A 26,564-nucleotide genomic window follows, 5' to 3' on the forward strand; every position below is an offset into this window, starting at 1 on the left:
AATTTACCATTTAGAAATCCTAAACTGCAGCTTTTATTGCTTTGACCAACATTTTTTTCATTCCCTAATAATTATAACAATAACAATAATATACATGTTTTGCAGTTGAATCCAATGTAACAAAGTTTGTAAATTGTGGATAAGAGTTGGATAAATTTAGGGTAAAAGGGTACTAGGAAAACTCCAATATACAAAAAATACCAGAAAATGTATATACTATGTATATATTACACTTATTTTGCATCATCTGCAAAACATTTTAAAAAGTAAAGCTGTATTGTAAGTTTGCCATCAATGATATTTCCAAATACTCCGTACAGAATATATACATACAGGTCTCTAATTCTCAATTGTGAAAAGAATGAACATCAATTTAGGAAAGAAAAATCTAAACATTATTAATATTATTACATTATTAAGATGTTTTTTTCAACATAAAGTCTCAGAAAAGATACAAAATCAGTTTGTGCTTTCTTTTTTTCAGATAATAATTTTGATTTCCACATTTTTTTATTTGGATAGCATAACTTCAAATTCTAACTATAAGATTTTCATTTGGACTTTTCGTCTCCCTGGCAAGTTCAATTAAAATTTTGAATATGTGTACATTTCCACGTTCTACAAATTTATACTTGTAAACTAATAAAGCAATATTGGAATAAGGAAAAAAAAGCTGAACCAAATTCACCAGAACTTACAGGAAAATAGTTTCACATATAAGAAATGCAGCTGTTACAGGCAAATTTCCTGCTGAACACATGTTCCTGCCGTGATTACTTTGGATCTAATATCACATAAAATTGGCTACTTTAATGGAACAGAAGTTATTTGATCTTAGTATACTTTTTGGGCCTCCCAGGATGTTCAAACAAGAAGAGCAACGGGAGTAGCTGAAGAAGCACTTTACACAAAGTTTAGGTAAACCTTGGAGACCGGACAGCCATAATGATCTGTAGCTTTTGTCACATACAACAAGCTTTTTTTTCTGAGAAGGCCCAGGAATTACAGGAATATAAAAAATGTGCTTATTACTATAAAATATTGTGCTTAAGCTATTCCTGTCTGTTGGGAAGCCAATCTGTTTTTATGTCCTATTTGTTACATTTTTTACATTTTTATGATATACATGATTTTTTTGGAACACATACATGCAACAACGCAATATACCTTAATATACTTTTTTCTCCTTTTGTCTAAAGTTATATTGAAAGGAATGTAAAATGGTTTTATATTTATAATAATATGAATAATTAATAATTAAAAATAATTGGAATAATTTGAATATATTATTTATTATATTTTCTATACTAAGTAATACAATTTAAAATTATGTTTTATTTTTCATTCATTTTATTTTATTATAAGAAAAATATATATTTTTTTCTGTTCTACTTGCAAACTTTAGAAACACCTGATCTCTAGTTTTATGGTAATACTGCTATTGTGCAAGCAGCTTAGCCTATGGTAAATATAGACCTAAATAAGAGGCGTTATAGTGCTTCTGTTCTTTTACCGATTTGCTTCTGTTCTTTTACCGGTACTAAGAATATGTAAAAACTTAGATATTAAAACAGGCTTTCCCAACCATTTAACTCTAGTTCAGCTTTTACCCCCAAGGAACCATTGAAACATATTTTAGGTCTTGGGGAACCCTTGCTAATATTTCAAAGTCAAAGCTTAGTGAAAAAATCACAGCAGTGGTCAGAATACCACCATTATAAACAGCCTAAAAGTACATTGGCATTGTGCCATAATCTCCACCAAGAGGCATTGGATCGGCAGCTTTGCAGGCATCATTAGATGTGAAGGCAGTCGGTCACAGCTAAGGGAACCTCAAGTAACACATTGAGGAACCTTAGGGTTCCACAGAATTCTGGTTTAGATTGGCTCCCCTAGAGGAACCCTTAAAATATTATTTAGGTCTCAAGGAACCCATGCTAAAATAAGATAATTGGAAAAATGCCCCTGTCATTGATGGTCAGTGTAAAGAATGTCCTTCTTATAGTGGTGGTCCATGGTGGTGGGGACAGGTGAAAAGATCATTGAGGTTGGTCTAATGACCCCACCAAGTGGCGTTAGACCCCAAACTTTGCAGGAACCATCAAATGAGAGGATAGTCATCCACAGTGTAAGGAACCTCTTGCAACTTCTGGAGGAACCTTAGGCTAAATTTACACCTGTGTTAGTGTTGCATAAACCAGTCAAACGTGCAGACGTTAGTTCCTTAAGAACCAGTGCTCTTGTGTGAGTGTTCAAGCTGCTGGCAAGGTGCCATCTGCACAGAGTCGCCTTTGATTGCCTTTGTGAACCTGCCCTTAGGGTTTTACAGAACCCTGGTTACAAATGGTTGTTCTAAAGCATAGACAATGCACAACAAACATGGAAAATAAAATTGGAAAACTTTAACTTTATTAATAGGCAGGACCTATTGTGTCAAACTAGGGACTATTGGGAAATACAATACACAAGCAATTACGGAGCAGGTAATACACAATTGTAATATTTGTATAAAAGTCTCAAAAAAGATTTCTCTATATACTTCCTGCACCCTCTGTGACTTCTCCTACCATTAAATTTCACAGTAGGAAGAATGATTTTGCTACATATAGTTGAATAAATATATACTGTATAATTGGCATGAGAGTATACAAAACGTTACAGATACTGCAAGTTCTATCACACGAATCTGTTGGTCATCCAGCCTTTGCTTATGATTCTAAAAAATGTACAAAGCTAAATAAATCACATAAACGCAGCCCAGTCCACACATATAAACCAGTTTATATTTATTTTAATAAGAGACCGGTCGGCGTGATGATAAAACGTTGTGTCTTGTAGCTGAGATTGCCAGATAATGAACCATTTCTGTTTTTATATATTTCAACTGTTCTTTAATAACTCCTCAGTGATCCTCGCAGTGTGAAGACATACAGTTATCCTTTAAACTAAATCCATTATTCCACACCAGTGCATTTCATTTATAAGCTGGAACATTTATTGATGTGGTCGGCAAAAGGCACAGAACCTGCCATTTCGTTTGTGCGGTGGCACGGGGAGGTCACATGACTGGCGGTTTTATTGCTATTGACAAAACTTTGCAACTCTTTCCAGGAGAATGATGGGAAATGAAACCTGATCGTTACTTATTTATACCAGAAAGACACTTTGAGGGATTAGATTGTTATCAGAGAATAAACACATTTTACCAGACGGTAAAATTGCTATTAGACTTCTGCTTTGTCACCGTAGACAGTGAAAAAAAAATGTATTGTGCTGCAAATATGAATATGCGTTTGAAAACCTCTGTAACGCAGATGTTACTGGTGATATATTATAATTAAAGGTTTGGCATAGAAAAAACATATAGTTACCTCTTCCACTAGCTACGACATCAAATACTTCAATATAAAGGAAGTATTGTCAGAAGTTTTTTTCTTCAGAAAACCACAATATTAGATTTTTGATCTCCCTTTTAACCTAATGGCTCCTCCACTCACTACTGTGGCTCCTCCAGGGCAGCATTACAATTTTTAAAGACAAAGTTGAATGCTAGGGGGAGCCATAATGCTCACTCCTTCTGTCATGTGATAGTGCTCAGCCTTTGCAATTGGTTGGGAGAACCAAGCACTGACCTATCAGAGGAGGTAACATGCTCCCCTACACCAGGGAACACCAGAAAATTGGGTCATTGCACCTCTGTATTTATATACAAAGACATTGCATGATCATGGGGGCAGCTTTTTTTAAATAGACCATTTATTACAACATATACAACATATGAATATATTTAAATGTATTCTGTGCATAACATTTACCTGCCCCAGGTGTTTAGTAGACATTTAAAATCCTTGAGTCTGCTGCTAAGTGATGCCAATTTGGATGTTATGCCAGCAACCCCAGTAGATTCAAAGCTGTCACTCAAGTGACACTTTATAGTATTTCCCTATGCTACATAAAAGATTATTATGTAGGAAGATGAAGGGAGCAGCAGAGGACCTTGGCGAGCACAGAGAGTAATTAGAGGAGAAGAGGGCTATAGTGTGCAAGGAGGGAGGGGGTTCTGCTAAGGAACTGGCCAGACACTTTTTTAACAGGCACTTTTCACGCAAAAGAAAAAAAAGGTAGTAACCATTAAAATACTTGATTTTTCTAAACTTCTACCTACAATTCCTCAATGCCAGGTTCTCTTTAAATGCTGACAAGGCCTCCTGACTATCCCTCTGCTAAATTCTCTTGGAGCCAACAGAAGCAAAGTGATGTCCATGATTTGATTAATTTCTTTTACTAGTCCTTATTATATTTCTTTCATTGAAGCCAAAAGACTGGCACAGGTATGTTAGGGTATTTTTACATTTATTACTGCATTTTAAATTCATCCCTGAAGTTATCTTTTAAGTGGTGTGAAGAAGATTGGTAATGTATGTATGCTGAGTGTGTGAGCGTGTTTTATTTCCCGTCAGGGGAGCCACCTGGAACATGTGCAAACATCCAGTAACATGAGGTTACAGGAGATGTCAGTTAGCACATGTTCTATGGCATGCTGAGAGATCTGATATGATTCTTGTAAGATTGCTCATTCCTCTGCTTTATATACAGATAGTTTTTCCTCTTGCTGCTTTAATATTTCCTGGGAAGGTAAAGTTTCCAAAATATTTAATTTACCCATCCGTAGGCAATATTGGTTCCAATTAGCGAGGCTGGAGATTTTGTAGGCACATGTATATTTAAAGCTGAACTCCAGAAAACAGTTAAATACTCAATTAAAGTACATATATATATAATAATACATACATACATAATACACATATACTGTATGTGAGCTGCTTTATCCACTGGAGGATTCTTATTTCCATACAGCCAGAGAGCCTGAGATTCCCAGACACAAGGCAAATTCGGGATCTTTCTTTTACCTACTGCAACATATCCAAGCCACTAACCTGTCCTTGGCATGTGCCTGGACAATGAAGGCGCATCAACAGATGCTGACATCTCTCTTAACCTTGTGCAAGTGCAAAGTCCTAATAACAACTTTTGTGCTCCCAGATTGCTGCATAGAACTTTTTATTTTAAAATGCTTTAAATATTATTTAACAAAATTCTAACTGTGGTAATTGTTTTTAAATCATCGTAGACTTCAGCTTTAGAGAAGATATAAACCATAACTGTAGGACCTTCAGTTTGTTAAAAAAACAATGTGAAGTATAAACAACTTACTACATTTTAATAGAATATTTTTCCCATTTTTTAATCTTTTTTTTTAATCTGTGTGCTGTTGATCTCCTGATGATTTTTGCACGCCCTTTACTACATATACTTAATTGTCTGCATGGCAGTCTTCAGGGTGGGATTTCTGATGGCGACAACAGTGGACCATGCCAGTGTAATGTGTCTTCACGCAGTCATTGTACATGAAGCAGGGTGACAATACAGGAGTACAATTGGGAGACAAGTAGAAAACATTGTCACCCTAGAGCAGGACCTTCCCATCCAAGAACGTCCAGTGGCTCAATCATCAGGTGTTATTTTATTAAAAGCTGTATATTTAAAAATATTTATTTTGATATTGTGGGCTTTATTTAAAAATGCTGGGCATATTTATATTCGCATTGTTCAGTACAAGAATAAGGCCCACCTTCTCTTGCCACCATGGAAAAAAAGGACCCATGATGTCCCTAGACTGGCCTGAAGACCCCTTCAGGTCTGCAAGTAAGGTTGCTCACTTCCACACTAGAATTTTTATTTGGGGGGGAGAGATAGAATGATAAGGGGCAAGTTATCCTTCTTATTTTGCTTTGGAGACCATTATCCCCATGACTGAATGAATTGACGAATTAAAGCTCTCCAAGGCTGGAGAAGATACTCATAATTAGTGAAACCAAGTGATCGAGCAAATCTGTAATGAGTTTTTAAAATTAATTTGCTATTTGTTTGCAAATGTTTTCAGTCATGTACCATATCCACTCCAGGTTTCCTGGATCACCCAGCTTCACTTATGAAAATGTATCCTCTCCAGCCTTGGAGAGCTTTAATAAATAAGGCCCAATGCGAGGGGAAAATACAACATTTCAAGTTGGCACAAGAACAGAAATAGAGAATATATCATCCTACAAGGGGTTATAAACAAGTTGGCTTTGATTGTGATTGATATCAAGTAACGAATCGTAAGAATCTTCATCAGTCGGATCATTAAATTATCATTGAGCATACAGGGCATCTGATGGGTTTTAAGGAATTTCTGGTCTATTTCTGTTTCAGTGAATTTTTGACCATGACAGCATACACTTATTTTCATGAGTTGGACATTAAATCCAGCTAAAATTTAGTAAATGATTTGCATTTTGATCAATTACACAATATCAATAGGAAAGAGCAGAGTATCAATTGAAGCATGGAGTAGTTTATTTGCCTAATTTTCTATTGACATTTATATCCAACAAGTTGATAAAATTTAAAGTGGAACTAAAGTAGATTTGTGTATGGCTAGTTTAATTCATGTGGGTTGTTGCACTCATGGTTATAAGGTGGCTGAGTACAACTCTTATTCATTTCAATGTAGCAAATGGGAGGCAGCTGATCAGTACTTGGTAGACATTCAGCCACCCTATGATCACATGAAAAAAATTAACCCTAAGAGGTGGTTTTTCCTCCATTGGATATATTGAATATATTCTCACTTAAAGCTATTGGGGTTCCTAAGAATTCCACTCTTTGAGGCTATACAATGTGCAGCATAACCAGAAAATTCAGATAACCGGGAACCGACAGCTCCGCTTTCTTGATTGCTCCTGCAGCCCTAGCGGAGCGGTGGCACATGTTCTGCATCCAAGAACACATCCCACAACTCTGCTAGAGCTGCAGGGAGCAATCAGGAGAGCTGAGGAGAGCAGAGTTGATTGCTCCGCTCTGTGATTGGCTAAAAAAAGGAAAACCTTTCTTTTTTTCAACCATTCAGTACTAGAGATGAATGGGGACAAGTCTCCCCATACAAGTCTAGTGCTGAATGGCTGAGGAAAGGAAAAAGTAATTAACCTCAGGTTACCAAAAACTACACTTCAGCCATTCCCTGTGAGTGCCGGATAACCGAGGTTCTACTGTATTTGGCCATCCCCTTTATCACTACTGGGAGTTGGTTTCCAGTATTTAGCTTTTACTAGCTTTTCATTTTTTATTGTTGCTGTGGGATAGAAGGAGTACCAGGCAGGAAGTCAATACAAATCTCCCTAATGAACCGCATTTGGCAAAAAATTTTAGCAGACTTTTTACTATTCCCTACTCCACAATATGGGAAACTGTTTTTTTTTTGTATTCAATATACTTTTAATACACTTCAATGTTTCGTTAACCTACAATTCTGGTATTATTTTTTTACAGTTAAATAAATACAGTCATTATATAACTTATTTTTAATTTTAGCAGCTGTCCAGCAAATATTTGAACTCATGTCTGAAAAAAATTAGACAAGTAAAATTCCGTACAAAGATATGCACTTTAAATTGTGGATGAGGCCAAACTTTAGTTTTCTATAATTATCAATGGTACATTGTGTTTTAAGTTCTTTAAGTTGGCATTAAAAAAAAAAAATCTTTCTTCACTTTCATTAATTTAAAATGCAAATAAGCACATCTTTATCTTGTTCCCATTATCCCAATTAATTTTAGACATTGCATGATCGATCGAAGTTTAAGAAAAAAAAAGTTGCATTTCATTTTGTTTTAAATGACTTGGAGGCTATTTTCTTTTTACTGTTGTATAAACAAGGAATTGAAGGGTAAAATACTTAAAACTTAATGCCATAGTGCTAATGTGCCTTTTAAATCACGTCAGCAGCGATCACTGCATTATAATTAACAATTTATTGAACCAGCAATAAAATGAACATCACATTACTTCTTAAAGCAGCAGCATAAAATGGCTAATAAATAGCACACGGCAGACAAATTGCAGAGTAATAGAAATTTTCTAAAGATTTATGGGGTGTGGAAAGATGGATGTGCTATTAGCCAGTCCGCCTCTACTTGACAAAATTCTTTTACAAAGACAGAGTAACCACCAGTGTCAAAGTTCAACCGGCTAAGTGGCTTACCTAAACTTCAGCCCATTGCTACTCTACGAGATGATGATTGCGATGCCTCGAAACAGTTGCCTTGCTGTAACAGAGCCAGTAACAAGAATCCTTACTTTGATTATTTATTGCTTGCCCAACATTGATAAAGTTGATCTAATTACAGATATATTTTCATGGTAAGGTGGACCTTCCAATAAATTGGAAACTCCACTTACACTCTCTAGGCCAACTGTTCTTGACCTTTTTAACATGGGGGAAACCTTGAAAAAAATGTTGGGTCTTGGGGAACCCCTTTTATAATTACTATATCCACAGCTCACAGTACATGGCTGTCAGTAGGAAGAATTCCTCCTACATTGCTGGCTATTGAGAAGAATGTCACCCTTACAGTCAAAAAGATCATTGGTGTCAGCTATACTGACCTAAGAAGTACAAATTGCTCATGGCACAAGGAAATCCTGGCAATCTCTGGAGAGACCTTGGTTGAAAAACACTGCTCAGGCCATTTACCAAAATCACATATTTTTAAAAATGGTCTGCTGTAGGTACTGCTGTAGATATTTGGAGGAACATGGATAATTACAGTACACAGCTATACAGAAGAGTGCCTATAATTAAACTCCAACAAGCTTCCTTCAGCAAACAGGAATACAACTTTGCTTTTATTCAGAAATGGTAACAAAACATACAGCAAAACAAAGTCCAAACTGGAAAAAGTCCATTATGATAACAATCAAAAACATATGATCTGTAGCGTTTATTATAGAGGTGCTTTCCACTGTGTCTGTGCTCCAAAACTCTGCTTGTAGGTCAGAACACCTGAGCACTAACTTGCACCCAGTTTGCATCGGGCTCTTACATGTCTCTCTCCCAGAGCTACTGCTGACCTTAGACTCCAATTCTATCTCTGTTTTAAATGAATGCTCCCTTTTATTTGAATATGGCCCTGGAAATGCCTTTTGGCCCACTCATTTCATCCAATACACTCTGGGCCTGGATTTTAAACAAAGATCTTTACAGCTTCAGGTCAGCCATTTAGGAGGAACTAAATTTGTGATTCTCACCCTTCTTCATTCATCACAGGATGCCACCATCTTCTTCACTCTTTTACTTATAGCTTGATTGGCCTGGCTTGGGTAACAATTATTCATTCCCAAGTGGAAATCCTGGCAACCAAAGCTCAACTGCACATGTTGCAGGGTGGGCACGGATGATGCAGGGACCAACACATATGTCATCAATCTGCATCCATACACTATGTGTGTAATCTGCTGTGCTTACCTGGTTCCTTCTGCTAACCTCATTTCACTATTGGGTTGTGTGGTGTGTGGTGGGGATGTCCGAAAGGACCACAGAGTACAAAGGAGGACAGACCTTCAACCTTACTGAAAGTGTTCTAAAAATTGTTTTAGCCCGTGTTCTACTAAAAGTGGAACTAAAGTTTCACTTGTAACATAGGAGAGGTGGTTATTGCAGAAAGAAACAGGCAATTGCTGATTGCTTTCAGGTTTTGATGTTCTGCACATTCACAGCCTACGTTTCAAAAAAGGTAACTCAAGTTCTAACATGTATATTCAATCTTGAGCTGTCACCTATAGTACCGTCTCTTCCCTACAAAAGATCCTCATGTTCTGGGAGTAATGATGCCGCAAATCACTCTACCCAGAGGAGTTTGGACTCTACAGAGAAGGAGTTATAGCCCACACCCTAAGATGGCATTACCATGGTGCCCTTGATCCATAATGTAATGGGGCAGAGAGCAGAGCTGCTGTCATTACATCTATGCCTCTTTCTGCACCAGCAGGATCCCAGAGATGGGGGTAAGAAGAAAAAGAAGACCATGTGGTGCCATGTGACCAGCCTGAGAACTTGTTGACCTTCAAAGGGTATGGGACAGTCTTGAGTGGCAATATGAAATCCTGAATTGGACATGAAAATATAATGTAGAATAAGGATTTCTGTACATTTGGAAGAGCAATGATGAAACAGATGAAGGATGAACAGGTGGTCCATGTTCATCACGGTTTAACATAATGAAGCGGTCCCGCTGCTGTATAATATTTCCTAACCTGCCACAGACCCTGTCACATCCCCTCAGCAGAGGCAGGTAATATTGCTGTAGACAGATGTTACAATCTATCCAGCTGTGAGAACCATAGAACTACGAGACTCTTCCCTGTCCTCGCATTCTTCCCTGATGGCCCTGGCTCCCACTTTCATGTCTCTGGCTTGTTAAATCATTGGGCTGCATGCCAAATATTAATGGATTGCAAAGAGCAGCTGGAAAAACATGGCGAGGCTTCCATCCCTGGTGACAGCGCTGCCACATGTAAATTAAATAATATTTTTAATATGTAACAGCCACATCATAAAACTTAGTGTGAGCGACAGAAAAGTACATGTAAGGATTTTTTTTTCTTTTACAGGTTTCAAAGAGATGCTATTAATTAACAATCTCATCATAGGGTATTGATTTGCACATTAGCCTTTTTAGTTAGTGAGTTTCACAAGCTGTACAAACGGCTTTTAAATAAAGGAGGTGGCTGGGTCCTCATTAAACATCATAGAAAACTACCTGTATAACTGGGGTTAAGTGGAACAATAATACGGATTGATGCCAAAATTGAGTTATACAGGCATTATGGCCAAATGAGTAAAGCTACCATGGCATGTGTGGGTGGGGTATGTGTTGGTATTACAGTAGGGCAAACCATTCATATATGAGCTACCCAATGCACTATAATGCACAGAAAAGTTGGGTATGCTGTGTGTTTTTTTTTGCCTTGTTGCATTACAGAATGTTGCATGGTATTACTCCTAACCATGCTGCAGTTAGCTAGTAGGATGCAAGTGAGGTGCAATTAAAAAAACAATGGCAATACATTATATAATATACAGCGCTGCATAATACTGTTAATTATTTATTAAAATATTAATACTAAAAGATAGTGAATTAAGACTCTTGCGGTCCAAAACGGTGAGGTTAGCAGCCTCCGGGTGCAAAATCCAGGAACTGTGCTGCTCCCAAAGAAACTGCATGCAAATTAATGCAGACAAATATTCCAACCACCCCAATTAGGTTGAGTGTGCAGTTGAGCTTGAGGTCTAAAATAGGTGGAAACATTTGGATTGCCATTGTAGTGGATGACAGGTTAAAGAAATCCTGATGAACTACTTACAATACAAGACAATACTGGTTGCCTGGTCTTCAAGCTAAGTTTTTGAAATCTTTGACCTGAAATAAATCTTTTACAGAGCCCTTGATCCCTCCACAACCAAATTCAATTTAGTCCTACTCTGTCCTGGATTCTTTCTTCACTCCAGCGTGGAGGAAACAGCAGGTACCACCATCTTCATCCGTCTTCTTCCTTGTTCTTCCTACCACCTGATATTTGCTCTGCACAGGCACAGGATTGGGTGGTTTCCCCCTGAAAATGTAAAAAAAAAAATGCCAATATCACTGCGCATGTGTGAAATCAGCCCCTTATGCACGTCAGAAGCAGCTGGGAACATCCTAGGATATGTGACATAAGTATGCCCAGGAGGCTCGAGTTTCCTATTTAGTCCTTACCTCCGCAATAATACTTTTTCTGTCTGCACTATTTTGCTTGCACTATATATTTTGAACCGTTAAGCTGAATCTCTGAACTCTTAGAAGATGCTACTGTAATGTAAAAGTCTGTTACTCTTTTGTGTGACAACAAGTAATACAGACATTTTTAAAGGTCAGAATTGTGCCAGCCATTGCTGTGGCTTCCGTTAAAACATGGTGACAGCTAATTTGTTTGTGTGAAGGTTAACAGCTCACCTTCTCCCCCCTCTACAGCATGAATGTCCAGTTCAGGTATATCAGCCGACCAATCACGTCAAATCTTTCCACCTTCTAGTCACTTATTTTTGCATTCATTAAAACAACATATCTCACTGTTAACCAGGAGGCTTCATGTTCAAGGTGCTGAATTTCAGCTTAAAGCCTATTGCCAAGTTTGGGTCCTGCACATTGTTTTCCCCTCCTCTCCAAATTGGAGCACATCCCTCCCTCCAAAACATCTGCAGTATGGTCTGATGATGTCTCAGGTCCACTTTGTTTTCCAGTAGAATCTAAATGCTTTGAAGAGCAGTGCAGGATGTGAACTCAAACCTTACAGCATCTTCCCTTCATCCTAGGGCTGGGGGCAGACTCCTAACACCCAGGGCTTACAAAAAGCAAGAAAAATAACCAGGCGTCATTGGACTTGGAAGAGGAGAGGCAACCACAATTATTAGTTTAAAGGGGAAAGAGACAGAAATCTGTGATGTAGCTGATTTTTTATTTTTTAACACATTTTCTTTACTGCCCCATCTTGCCGCTATCATAACCTCATCTCATGCAAAGCTCCAAGACTTTTCTAGAGCTGCCCCAATTCTCAGGAATGGTCCTCCTAATTCAGTTCAGCTTGCTCCTACTTTCTGCTTATTTAAAAGATCACTAAATACCCATCTTTACAAAATTGCCTACCCATCTTCTTCTGTCCCCTAAAACCATGACTTCTTTCCACTATTCCATTTCCCCCTCCTATTGTGTGATACTTCCCCCACCTCTTAGATTGTAAGTTCTTCTGGGAATAGTTCTTCCGCTCCTCCTGTGTCACTGTCTGTATCTGTCTGTCATTTGCAAACTCTATTTAATGTACAGTGCTGCATAATATGTTAGCACTAAATAAATACAGTTTATTATTATTACTTATATTATATTAATAATAATAATATTAACTGAAATTGTTTCTTATAGTTATTGTTCCAAAGCTTGTATGCAAAAAGTAATGACAAATTTTAAAGAACCTGTCATTAGTAATACATAGAGGATACCATTACTATCCGATTCTTCAGAAAATGCTAGTTCTTTGGCTGCCATGCTGGTCCTTTTCCTAAATACCGTAAGCCAATTAACCTGCAATGAATATGCACAAAAGGGCGTCTGACCTTTCTCTGACTTTCCTGCCATGCATATTTGTTCCAGGTCAGTGACTCAGTCAGAGACTTGACAACAGAAGGTTGTCAAGCGATGGCAGTCCCCATAGTCCATGCTTCAGAATTGGCAATCTGCACATTTGTTCAGGGTCAGCGATTAAGAAAATATATAAAAGATTGCAGGATTCTCTGTTAACCACTAGAGGTCACTGCATTCTTCAGCAGCAGAACATTATTGATTGCCTTACAGCATTTTTGTTATATAACTTCAAACTATTAATGATATTATTATTGATAATAATAATAAACAGTATTTATAAAGCTCCAACATATTATGCAGCACTGTACATTAAATAGGGGTTGCAGATGACAGACAGAAACAGTCTGTGACACAGAGGGAGGAGAAAACCCTGCACAAAAGAGTTTACAATCTAATAGTTATAATTGCTTTCATTTTGAATGTCTCTGCTGAACCTCTACAGACATACTATGGTCAGTTTAAATAAATGTCACTTAATCACTTTTAGATAATTAATGTAAACCAAGAATCTGGAGAGAGTTAAACCTGGACCACGGTGCTGTCTGGTGACAATATTCTTCTTAAGATGAACAATAGTGTTAAAGCAAAAATAAATACAACAGAATAATATTTGCTAAAGCTGTACATTATAGACTTTTTATTGTGGGGGGCACCCTTTAAATAACTTTCAGGTCTTTATTGAACCTCTTCTATAATTAATATACCCACAGCTCACAGTACATTAGTGTGGTGATCAGTAGGAAGAATGCCTCTTACATTGTGGGCCAGTTGGAACAATACACAGACATACTAAGTGTCTGTAATGTCCAAAATGTAAAATGTTCCCAATAATTGCTGGAATCTGATCGCTTATTATAGGTAAAGTACAGTTTTATTTCTAGAACCTTAGCATACCCTTCATTTTTGGAAAGAGGAACAGTAACATATATATAGGTAAATGACACTCCCCTGCCATATAAAATAAATATACCGAAAATGATTGGTTAAACCAACAACTTTTTTATACCGAAGTTTCCTATTTATTGACTTTTTAAAATAACAAAAGCATAAAAGGCTGCATAAGAGGTATAGTTCAAAATAACACTTTAAAAAAGTTATATGATAAATTTTATAGAGGGGTACATATCCTCCCAAAAAGGGGCAACTGAATAAGAACTGACCTAGGGACATTACAAGAGTTCCTACAAATGTATGTAGTTCTGCATGAGCTCTGCACAGCCTTTTGGATAGAGCTCATAGCGCAGGCGGTCAGACAGCATTAAAAGCTTTCTACCTGCAAACAATGCTGAGTTATGTTTGTCTGAAGCCTGGAACCTTCACGATCATTAAATATTTATGTTGCCTAGGCATAATTTCCTCTATATAAGTTAATCTTATTCCGTTATTTTGAAGAAAAAAATTGGTAAACAAGTCCAGCCCTAATTTATTTCCCAAATGAGCTCTAAAAACCCGATTTACCGATGAGTAAATTTTTCCATTAAGTGGATATATAATAATTTAACAGTCTTAGCATAGCACTTTTCACTAAAGAAAATTAACTAATTCATTATTGCTTATAATTTGCTGAGGCATTGCTGCCATATTTGTAAAATCAGCAGGTTCTAAGGAGTGTAAAAAAAAAAAAAAAATCAAATGTTAATTTTCATTTTACTAAATCAAATGAAATTACAATTACTTAGCTCCCTCTAGTGTTCAGTAGAAGAATTGCTCACCTCTTGCTTGTAATGAATTAAATCAAGGACTAAACTGTAATGGGAACCTGTCATCAAGCAAAGACCTGTGTGCAAAACTTTAGATGGAAGCTGCTATTGCAAACTAAAACTCATACCATGGTGGGTTTTTTACTTAAAGCAAAGAACAGGCTTTTTGATTTCCAATGGCCTGGAAGTAATGTGTGAACCAGGAAACAAAGAATTCTGGCTTTCACCAGTCTTCCCACGCTGTTTTTTTCCTGTGTGTATTTTAAACAAATATAGGCAAAACAACATAATGTCCTAAACGTAAATTATACGTAATGTCCTAAACGTAAAATATGTACATTAGCAATAGGTTTTTTAAGTCACCCTTGCAGAATGCATGGCAATACAAAGCAAGGTTCAATGTGCAGTTTGGTGTTGCACTGCAAAATCTACAGCATGGCTTTTATTTTAATGCACTGAAGTTCTTTACAGAATAATCATTTTAAATGCATTGCCTAACACAACAGGTTTTTAAGCAAGAAAGTGTGCCACCTGCGGTACACCGCGCTCTGCAATAAATGTTTTACAGAAGCTTTAACGTTTGAGCTAAGCAGGCATTTTGTGTTGCCACGTGCTCATATCTTGAGTATAAATATGCAAGTTGTAATAGTAAACACAGAGATATTAAAAAGTTTATGTTGTTCATGTACATAAAAGTTTTCTTTCATGAAAAAGTATGGCTGAGAGAGGTCTCAAGGACTATGACATGGAGTTTTTTTTCTGTTTTGACTAACTACAGTTGCCCCTACAGAGCTTTAGACTAATTCTGGGTTACTCAAATTAATCATTTTCAATTATGAAGAAATAACGAGTCTGAAAAGTCATTATGGCATCACAGCAGATTTAAAAAAAAGCCAAAATGTGCAATTCTTCACCTTTCTATCCAAAACAAAATTGAGTACTAAAATATGTTAAATGTCATATATTTTCCTATTTAAATACTAGAAAAAGTTTCCCATTCATATATAAAAAGGCTTTTTTCTGCAGTAAAAGGTGAAAATGGGTAATAGTTCTCTGCACAATTCTAGCCAACTCAGTAAATCTGGATTTGATTCTACATGCTGAAACTATAACTGGCTAGTAATATTTTTGGAATTAACACGATGGACTATAAACCCAAGAGGTGTCTGATGTACTTTTCTCTAAAGAGTTGGGTCTTAGTTTTGTTTTGCTTTCCTCTAGATCAAAATTGAGTTACAGAGTTTTTAAACTAATATGAAGTTATGTATAATGTTGTAGCTTGTAGTTATTGGTCTTCACATGACATAGGACATTAATTGTTTCCTTTCTCAAGTCCATCAGTGCTGTACAATACATTTTTGAATAATTTTTCTAGTAGAGATCAGATTATGGGGTGGCTATGTTGCCTTTCAGGGTCTTCCTGGTGCTTCAGCATATCCACCCTGCTTTGCTCGCTCCAAAGAGGGACTATATACACACAAGGTGCACAAGTACTATATTCACGCACAAGCTTCAGAATGACAGTCAAGAGTTCATATTATTATTATTATTATTATTATTATTACTGAATAGTTAATTAATAATTAATAAACAATATTTATAAAGTGCCAACATATTACGCAGCGCTGTTCACAATAGAGGTTGCAAATGACAGATACAGACAGTGACACAGGAGGAGGAGAAGACCCTGCCCAGAAGAGCTTACAATCTAAGAGTTGGGGGAAGTATCACACAATAGGAGGGGGATATGAAATGGAGGTGAGGGTTTTAGGACACAGAAGACGGGTAGGCAAGTTTTTGGGGTTTTGAGTGATCTTTTAAATAAGCAGAAAGTTGAAGCAAGCCGAATAGGACGAGGAAGATCATTCCAGAAATTACTTATGTGGGAAAAAATCAGGGAGATTGGAAAGACTAAAGGGGGCACATTTCTAATATCAAAAATATAGTAAATCGTTTAATATTTATTTAAAAGTGCCAACAAAACATAGGAATAAAAATACATACACTTGCATCTTTTATTTTACTAATAAGGGTAGATTGTAAGCTCTTCTGGCCAGGGAACTCTCCTTCTCCTGTGTCACTGTCTGTATCTGTCTTCCATTTGCAACCCCTATTTAATGTACAGTGCTGCATAATATGTTGACACTATATGAATGCAGTTTAAGAATAATAATAATACCGTATCACATTATTGGCTTTGACAATGTAATGTTTTTTTGATTTTTGGTTAAGAGTGATGGACGTTTGTCTTCTTCAACCTTTCTCACTATGTTACAGACTTCCTTAGATCTAAACATATAGGGAAGTCATTGCTCCTTTTTTCATAAACAGAAAATGAATTTGTTACCGTGCAGAATCTTCTCATTCATATACAGTTAATTTAGTCTGAACACAATGCACCGTTGTTGCCGCCTGACATAAATCTTACGCCCCTATAACTTGCTGCAATGGGAGTGAACTGTCACTCTCATTCATTGATTTAGTCCGCAGGAAAAAGTTTTACTTCCTACCCCATTAAAAGTAACACTAATGAACAGAGCGGCTGACCTTGAAAAGGCTTGGGCCGCATCCCGCCAGCGTTTCCCACCCAAATTTAATCTCTATAATGGACACCTTAAAAGCCCTCTCCAAGAAGAAAAAAAATACTCGCTTCTCCAAAAGTAAAACACTTAAAGAAGCATTTGATTAATGCCTGAGTGATTAATCAATTGATGAATATATTTTCAGTACAGATGTGAGGACATAGTCCACTTTAATCAGCCACTCTGGCGAAGGGGGGGAAGAAAAAAAAAAGATGGATGTCCTGTTTTCCTTTCATTGTGTCTTCAAAAATAGCTCTTTTTTAATTGGCACTTTTACTGCCTTTTTGGTGTTCTAATCTCTAGGATGTTCCTTTCTTAATGTCGGAAAAACAACACTCAATTAGAGGCAATAATAAACATAACTATTGTGCCAAGTGCAAATCTAAAAGCAGCCATCTACTCAGCCTCATCTGAAGGGAGTCCATTTTAGTATCATCTACTGTTTGTGTGATTTTTGTATATATGCGTGGGAACAATATATAGAAATTGCTGATTTAGCTCTAGATTCATCCTATTTAAATTTAACCAATATACTTAGGTATATCACAATCCAATGTACCAGACATAAGGTCAATATTTTGGGGGAAAGGCCAATAACCTCAGTATGTTCTTGGGAGGAGATTGGCGTGGCCAGGGGAAAGCTACAAACATGGAAAGAACATTCAAATGTCATGGAGAAATGTCTCCAACCATGAAACTCCAAAAAACTGTGCAATATTAATCTTTTAAACAGCTTTGCCCACTCCTAGTTATGGTTGGTCGAATATCTCACTATTCGATTCAACAGCTATTGGATCAAATAAGAGGATATTGTTCGGGTGATCAAATGCCAAATTCGAACACCAATTAAAGTCAATGGTGGGAAAATTTGTGTTTTTTTTTGGGACTGTGAAGAACTGCAAGAGCAATCAAGGAAGCAGAGCTGACAGCTTCACTTCCCTGAGTGCTCTTGCAGCCCTAGTTGTATGTGTTCTTGGGTAGAGTTTCTATATCAAAGAACAAAGGAGTTCTGTGTTCCTGGATAGAGAAACTCTACCCAGGCATAGGGATAGTGCTCCCTGATTGGCTGAGGAAAGCTTTCTTCAGCCATTCAGAGAGCACTAGAGTTTTTGAATGGGGAAACTTGTCCCCATTTAACCTCTAGTGCCCGGGGATCCCCCACTGACAGGAGGATTCTCACGGCTATGCAGCTGTGGGAATCATCATGTCATTGTGGGATAACCTGTAAAAAAAAAAAATTTATTTACACAGATTACACTCATTCAATAAATTACTTTAACATTTTTTTTTTTAACACATTTTTTTTACATGAATTTGCTCCGTCAAATCCTGTGTTTTTCAGGTCGGGTCTATCCAAATCAAACAGCCATATTCTGGTCGAATATAAGGACAACCTGAATTCGAACATGAATGAGGAAGACCTGGAGACCTGAACGTTATTTCAAGGGTCCCCACCTGTTAAAAAGGTCAAGAAACACTGAACTACAACTACTTTCTTATAAAATGAAATAATTCAAATGTCACATTCACTGATTTCTGGTCTGTGAGAGATTACAGACCTGTAATTTGTCTACCTAAATAATTGTTTCATGCTTTTTAAAAAACACATAAGGTGGTTAATGCATTCCCTAATTTTGTTTTATGTTTTCCTGAATAAAGAAAACATTGAAAATCATGGAAAATAAAGAAAATAAATAATAAACACCTAAAAAAGCAAAGAGTACAGTGGGGTACAACTATCCAATACTCCTCAAAAGTTTTAGATACCAGAGGTGCTCATAGCTCTGTATGAGAGAGAAGACTTTACCCACCGACTGACCGAAAGGTCATGATTCTGTTCACTTTGATAAGAACTTTAAGTTGACCTTTTGGAATTTTCTCTGTCTGAAATTCTTTATCCTAGGACAGGATCCCTTTTGGACACCCTTATAAAGTCAACTGCAAAACAAAAATTGTTTTTAAGGATTACCAGTACAATTCAGTGACAATATGATAATAAAAAATATGACTCAACAAACTAAGAAACCTGCTTTAGTTTTTTCTAAAGGTTTTTGTCTTTAAAACAACAAAATGAGTGCTTACTGAAAACCCTCAATTGTGTCCCTTTAAGTAAGGTATTTGAAGTTATTTGGTACAAGAGCTCTATTGTTATATAATTTATGAATTGATTTTGATTATGCACGAGTAAGACTTTTTTTTCATCCCCAAATAATCACCCCATAATTACAGTGACAAACTGCATTTTCAGGGTTATTGTAGCTTTGCTGAGTGCCAATATTGTGTTAGAATTTCTTACATTGAAATTTAAATGGAAAACACAATTACCGGCATTAGTTGATCTAAGCATTCAAAGCATTACATATCCATCAGTGTTCATGTTTAATAAAATCAGCCATAGATCACTGTCTGTTGCTGTTGGTAAAATTAAACTCTGCTTTTATCAGCTGAAAACCTACAATTTTCTGCGAAAAACCAACTGATGTCAAAATGCGTTTCACAGGGGGAGATATTTGAAGAATTTTACGAGGCATTTTCTCTTTATTTTTACCCTATGTCTTTTATTTAGCCCTTGTAGGATATTTGTGCGCTCACCTCTAAATTCCTCTATTGGTATATTACCCGGGCAGCATGGATAGTGTGCGCTGAATTAGACAAGTTGCTCATGTTTTGCATAAGTAGTTCCTGCATGGCATTGTATTAATATTCTTGGTATGAAAGATCTATTGTCTTAAAAAAAACACAAAGGTTATGCCTGAAGTAGAACTTTGTTCACACTATAAAATTACATATGAGATGATGATTGGTCAAACCAATAAGAGCAGGCTGCGAGTATCTTTTAAAACATTTTGTAAATATCTGATAATCCTGCCAGTGGAACCATTTGGTCATAAGTATAGGGTGAAAATGCCCTCACATTTCCAGTGGAAACAGTGTAGCTTGTTTGTTACTTCCCCCACCTTATAGATCAGTGGTCGCCAACCTTTTAGGTAACGCGAACCACTAAAATTACCGGCTCCTGACCACGCATGTGCGGGGAGCCGGGTGTCACTCAGAGTGACGTCATGATTACATAACCCCGCCCACTCCTTCATCGTAGATCTGAGCCTGCGATGGGAGAGTGGGCGGGTTGTGTCCAGGGACACAGCCCGCCCACTTCCCCGAGCCTAGGAACTGTACAGGGATGTGGTCCGCAGCGGGGTCCTTCTCCTGACCTCATTTGGGGGTGCACTGACCAGAGCTGCAGACCCCCTAATGTTTCTCCTCCTGTGTCACTGTCTGTATTCGTCTGTCATTTGCAACCCCTATTTAATGTACAGCGCTGTGTAATAGCGCTGTGTAATACGTTGGCACTATATAAATCTTGTTTACTATTAATAATATTAGTAATAATTGCCCCTTTCTGCTGCTGTAGCTGCTTAGGCAGTTAGGCTGGAATGGCACTACTCATAGCCCAACCAGTGAATAGTCATGCCTAGTTGCAACCACAGCCTTAAGGCTATGTACAGACTGACTGGTTGCGGTGCAGTGACTGCTTCTTCATGCCAATGAACCTCTGCCTCAGGGGAAATGCTACAAGTAGCTTCTCCCTGCAGCAGCCCCATCAAGAATGAATAGGGGCAGGAGATAACAGTACAGTGCTTACTGCCTCCAGCTGTCAAATGTGTATTTGCAGGTTTTTTTAAGAACCAGTGCTACCATGTGAGTGACCAAGAGGCAAGATGCCAGATGGGACAGTAGGAAGCCACACGGAATCACTCGATCCTGAAGCAGGTCTTACCCTGCCCTGCTGTTAATTTAAAACCTTACATCGGTCTATATGTAGCTTAAGGAAATTATATAAAACTTTATTCAGTGTGTCTCACCTCCTCCTGCACTCTCTTGCAGAACATTTTACATACCAATTTACCCTAACAATGGAAACCATCCAATAAAGTCCATTGGAAAACCAACTCCTCCGAGACAGTTGATGTCCGTGGTTCACCTTGGTTCTTAGTGGTTACTATTACTGACTACCACATAATAACTCTATCCTGTAATAACATAAGGCTCAACAGAAGGATACAAAAAGCACTGTGGTGGACACAGAATTTGAAGGGAAGAATTCTAAAGAATGGAGTGGTGATCCGGCTATATATACATTGGATAATTTTTTTGCTCTATTCCTAATATATCCCTATTGTTTTTCAGGATTCTCTGTTGGGTTAATTACAAGGACACATTAAAGCAGGGCAAATACAGGCAACAAATTGTTTTTAGTGAGTTAACTGAGGCTCTTTTATTCACATCAGGGCAAATCTGCAACCTTTGGAAAGAAAAAACCAACACAACGGGCTAAACTTAGAAATCCAAACTGTTCAATCATTTTTTAGGTATACTTTAACAAGTCACAGAAAAAATTTTGGTCACATTATGGGTGAACTAAGCATTTGTACTCTCAATAGTGCCTGCAATAAAGCCAAAACTACAACACTGGTTTAAATTATACAAGACATACTTTCATTTTATGAAGCTATGAACATCATTAAGCTGTTGGTTAAATTGCCAATACACATGCTTTCATCTTTTCTCTAAATTTTTAGCATTCTTGAATAAATTCGCTGAGGACTGAGAAAGGCATATCAGTCGCCTGAAGCTTGTGGCTGTGTACGCAACACCACCTGATACCAAGTCAAGACTCCATCGTGCTGATGCCACAAGCCTAGGGTCAGGTAACCACAGTGTCCTGAGACCCAGATAGTAGGCAGATTTCACAGTGTTACAGGAAACATCATGAGGAGAAAATGTCACCAATGATACTGCGAGTCAGACAACCCTGCCAGTGAGCTGTCACACTGTGTTTACTGCCAAGAGCCATAATTTGCTATCCCCTCCTTGTCTCCTTCGCTATAATGTGATGTAAGGGCCTGCAGATCAGGAAAACCTGGCATGAACTGACCAGTGCTCATTGTTTGCATGTGTGTCACATTGCAGCCATATTGAAAATGTTGTAAGATGGAGCATCTAGCTGCTAAAAATGGTGAAATTATCTTAATATAAGAATTGTAGTAAAGGTGGCTGGAAAACTCCATTCTAAGTATATAATTAGATAAATGAAGCTTCTGTATAGATTTTAAGCAACCCTGAACGTTACATAGAGCAGAAATTACACTCAATTCTCCGGTGGCCTGTATTTCCTATCTTTCCTCAGTTCGAATATTGCAGCCTCCATACGACTCTTTAGTATTAGACAATGGAAGTGGAGGATGACTGCTTATGTGTAGGAACATGAAGGTCATCAGAAGGAACCACTAAGCACTGTGGTGGACAAAGAACTTTAGTGGAGGAATTCCATTCACAGCCATCTTCCAGCCATTCGTGGTCTGGAAAGATACTGTGGTTTTACCCTGCAACCCCTATGTCAATGCTGAGACTTGGTGTAAGGGGTAACTGAAGTGAACCACAGCACGCAGAAGGGAACATGAGAATTTAGGACTTCTAGGAATGTTGAATGCCAAAGAACGTTAAAGAGGCTGCAGAGCTGAACAGAAGCAAGGTAGCCACCTCGAGCCACTGGAGCAGCAGGTATAGTATCCCTCATGTTCCAGGAGACTTTTAACTCAGTTGTTTGGCCTTATGACTAACAGAAGCTATTTATTAGTTTACCAACAATGCTTCGATTCTTACCGGGTCATTCTACCAGTAATAATGCATAACAATTAGTAACTTGCAGTCATGGCAGGGGTAGGGGACAACATATGAACATGAGGCCAAAGGCTGCAGCATTGTCAGCAACCATCCCCAATCCTCTTAGTATTATTGGCTGAAGAAGTGAGCCCTCACTGGTTACATTGCTTAGGCCAGGCAGCCAATTCCATCCTATTGTGCCCCTGGGTCACAGGGCAACAACATCCAATAGATTGGTCATGCGACTCTAACAAGAGCTGGCATCCCACAAGTAAATTGCCAGCTCCGTTTTCCTGCTATGCTCACTCAGAGTCAAAATTTTCCATTTTGTTCAACTTTTTTATTTTTATGATTACAGGGTAGTTAGGACCTCATTTTTGGAACTGGGAAAGGGAGTGTCCAAAGTTTTACTGGGCAGTCCAAGTACTGTAGACTTTTGTAGGGAACCGAGCATTCTCATTTATTTTAGGACGCTGGTGGGCTTAAGGCTTACTATTTTAGTTGACCCCCTACCACCCAACACTGTTCCGGCTGTAATATTTTACGTTAACCTCTCATACCCATAGTTGGTATAAAATATTATATTATATTAGCCTCATATTAGTTATCTGGCAGGTTCTCTATAATTTACTATGGATAATATAAACTGGATAATATAAAATGTCCCTTGGATTTTGAGGGTCAAGTAGCAGGTCCCTTGTTAGTATGAGACACAACTGTAGGAGGATTTGGCTCTTTCTAGGAGTGAGAGGCTTGTGCATTTCATAGGATTTTGATTTGGGTCCTGGTTACAGGATCAGACTATTGAAAAACTATTAGACTTAAAGTACTTAAATGCAGTTTGGGCATTTTACACTACAGAAGGTTATTACAAGACACATGAAATGCTTTTCATGGGGGGTTGGCTTCCATATTTGTCTGACACTCAAAAGTTCCTCCAGAGTCTCAATATTATGTCCTCATTTTTTTCATAAAGTGGCTTGGCAAATTTCTTTTTCTTTTTTTTTACAATTTGTGTAATTTTTTTTTTCCATTTTGATTTTGAGACACTTGATGCGACAGAAAAACAATGCATATTAAAGCAGTATAATGTCTTGATTAGCTGAGCACCTCTTTGCAGGCCCCCCACAGATATGACATTAAAATATCAGGATGGAGTGGAAATGCTAATGTGACAATAAACGTCTGATGGACAATCCTATTCACTTCAGCAAACCAAGAGAATTAAAGGGACAGAATCACCTAAACTAAACTGGATCGAGCAACTTTGTGCAACAGGTAAAATTGGTTAATTGACTGGTAATGCAAACTAAAGTTCCACTTTTAGAAATGCCTGATCAGGCAGGTCATTATTTCAGAAAGGGATAGGCAATGTCCCATCTGCAATAATGTGTCTTATTTCCCTGAACGCCCCAAGTTTTTGGCCACAAAGCTGAACTGCATCGGCTTTGCTTGCCAGGGAAACCCAGCAAATCCTGACTTTCCTAGCATGTGCTGGGGATGAATGAACTCCTGTGCAGCTGTGTGAATGTTTCATCATCCTGGCATGGCCAATCAAGATAGTTGAAGATCATATAGATAGAAGAAGGGCGTAACACGGCCGGGCCGGCGGGGTTTACGTTCTGCTTTAAACACTTAGGCTGCACTGGTTACAAAGATGTTAAATAATGTTATTGTTTTTTTATCTTTTTTTTACATTCATCTGCCAACAATAACTGTCAATGGTTCTGAAACTGTGTTTATATCACTTTTGAATAGGGTTAAAATCAATTTTAACCTCTGCAGGGGCTAACACAGCCCTGTCCCCTTTACTGACTCTAAATACCCTGGTGTAGTAGGCATGCATGCTGGAGTCCCCATAGCAAGGAACCATGGTACATGCAAGTTTCAGCAAACAGGGGTTGCTTTCACAAGGCTTCAACCAAAGAGTAGTTTTTTTAAAGGAGTTCTTGAACACCCAGTGCTTAGTAGGGGTGCCTGCATAGAAGGTGCTTATATACCATGTACTTACCTCCCCAGCTGACTTTTTTGGTGAATATTTGCATCAAGCTTCTGGTGTTTAGTGTTGTGTTCAATGGACATCTCAAAACTGCAAGTTACTACAGGTACACTAAAAGTTAAAAGTTGCAAATTTGGTTGCAAATCCCCTTGGGACTTGTTTTTTGGGCACTGGCATGGGGTACATTTACAAATGGCAAAATAAATAATTAAAACAATATCTTCCCTTAAACTGAATTGTCTCTTAACACTAACAATAGGGCTCCTGTTCTCCCTTTATAGAAAGTGTGCTAGGTCATATATTATTTCCCATTATTGGATCTTGCGACTGCTCAGTGAAAAGTCTATGCTCTATATTACAGGGATATTATTTTTGACAGTGAACCTCCAGCTATTTGAGCTACAAGTCTCTGTGAATCCAACAGATTCTCAATTAATCCATAGTAGGAACAAGCTCAAATCTCATCCTTAACGATCACATGGTCAAAACCTTAAAACTGTTCTACTCAAAAAAGAAAGTGAATCTATCAGCAAATAACTGTTTAAAACTGTGCACTTATTATTCAACCTTTCTGAACGTAGACGTATGTCTCCCACCAACCCCTATAAAAATTTGGCTCTGGCTCTATAAAATGCACATTTTCTCATCACACAATATAATTTTGTGTTTATGACTAAAATCCACCATGTGTCCCACTTATTCACCAAACTCTGCCATACCCTCACCAGGTTTACAACCTGACAGACAGAAGATGTTCACCCAAAGTCTTCCATCTGTCACAAAGAACCAAAAGCAGCATGGGAAAATAAAGCATATGTGCAAACCTTCTATTCTACTACAGATGGTTACAGCTGACAAACCAGATTGCCTGCAGAAAAGAAAAAAAAAACATTTTTTTTACATGTCCTTAATATCTGGACTTGGTTTGTATAATTAATTTTAATGAATTAATTTTGCAGGTAAGCTTCATCAGGACTTCGTTTGGCTTGACGGTGACAGGCACTTGTGAGCTGACCAAGCTACTTGAATTTGGAATGACATTATCGCGCAGTGTGGGGCAGGGGGCTGCATGTTTGTTCTGTACTTATCTGGATCCTGATTAACAATGCACAAGAATGAGAGGACTTGTAGCAACGCTGTTGACTACATTACCAAGTCTCAGCTCTTTAATTATTCGAGTACTTCACATTAATTGAGAACCCAAGAATAAATAGTTACCCACCATGTGGATCTGTAGATCACTTGATTGGACTCATTGTTTAAGCAGATTAAATGATAGATATATAAATAGATAGAAAGTGAGAAGAGAGAGGGAGAGAGAGAAAGAAAGAAGGAAAGAAAGAAAAGGAAAGAAAAGGAAGGAAGAAAAGAATGAAAGGAAAAAAAGAAAGAAAGAAAAAGATAATAGACAGAGAGAGGGAGACAAATAGGTGGAAAACAGCAAAGTATTTAATTATATGGGTTGGGATATTACTTACTTGTCGATGGAATATTACTTGCTCAAATCTTTTACTGGAGTACTATTTTTCTCCCATTCAAACAAAATCTAGCAGGTTTATTAGCT

At 37.7% G+C, this 26,564-nt stretch overlaps 1 long non-coding RNA gene across 2 annotated transcripts in view; it reads left to right on the forward strand.

Moving 5' to 3' along the window:
- The window catches only part of LOC140334540 (uncharacterized), a 165,657-nt gene extending 139,589 nt beyond the window's left edge, over positions 1-26,068 (forward strand). For both annotated transcript variants that reach the window (XR_011921583.1, XR_011921584.1), the window contains exon 3: positions 25,960-26,068. This is a non-coding gene — a long non-coding RNA (uncharacterized lncRNA). The remainder of the gene's footprint in view (positions 1-25,959) is intronic.
- The last annotated feature ends 496 nt before the right edge of the window (positions 26,069-26,564 follow it).

Source organism: Pyxicephalus adspersus, chromosome 7 (genome assembly GCF_032062135.1).
Source record: "Pyxicephalus adspersus chromosome 7, UCB_Pads_2.0, whole genome shotgun sequence".
Classification (NCBI taxonomy): Eukaryota; Metazoa; Chordata; class Amphibia; order Anura; family Pyxicephalidae; genus Pyxicephalus; species Pyxicephalus adspersus.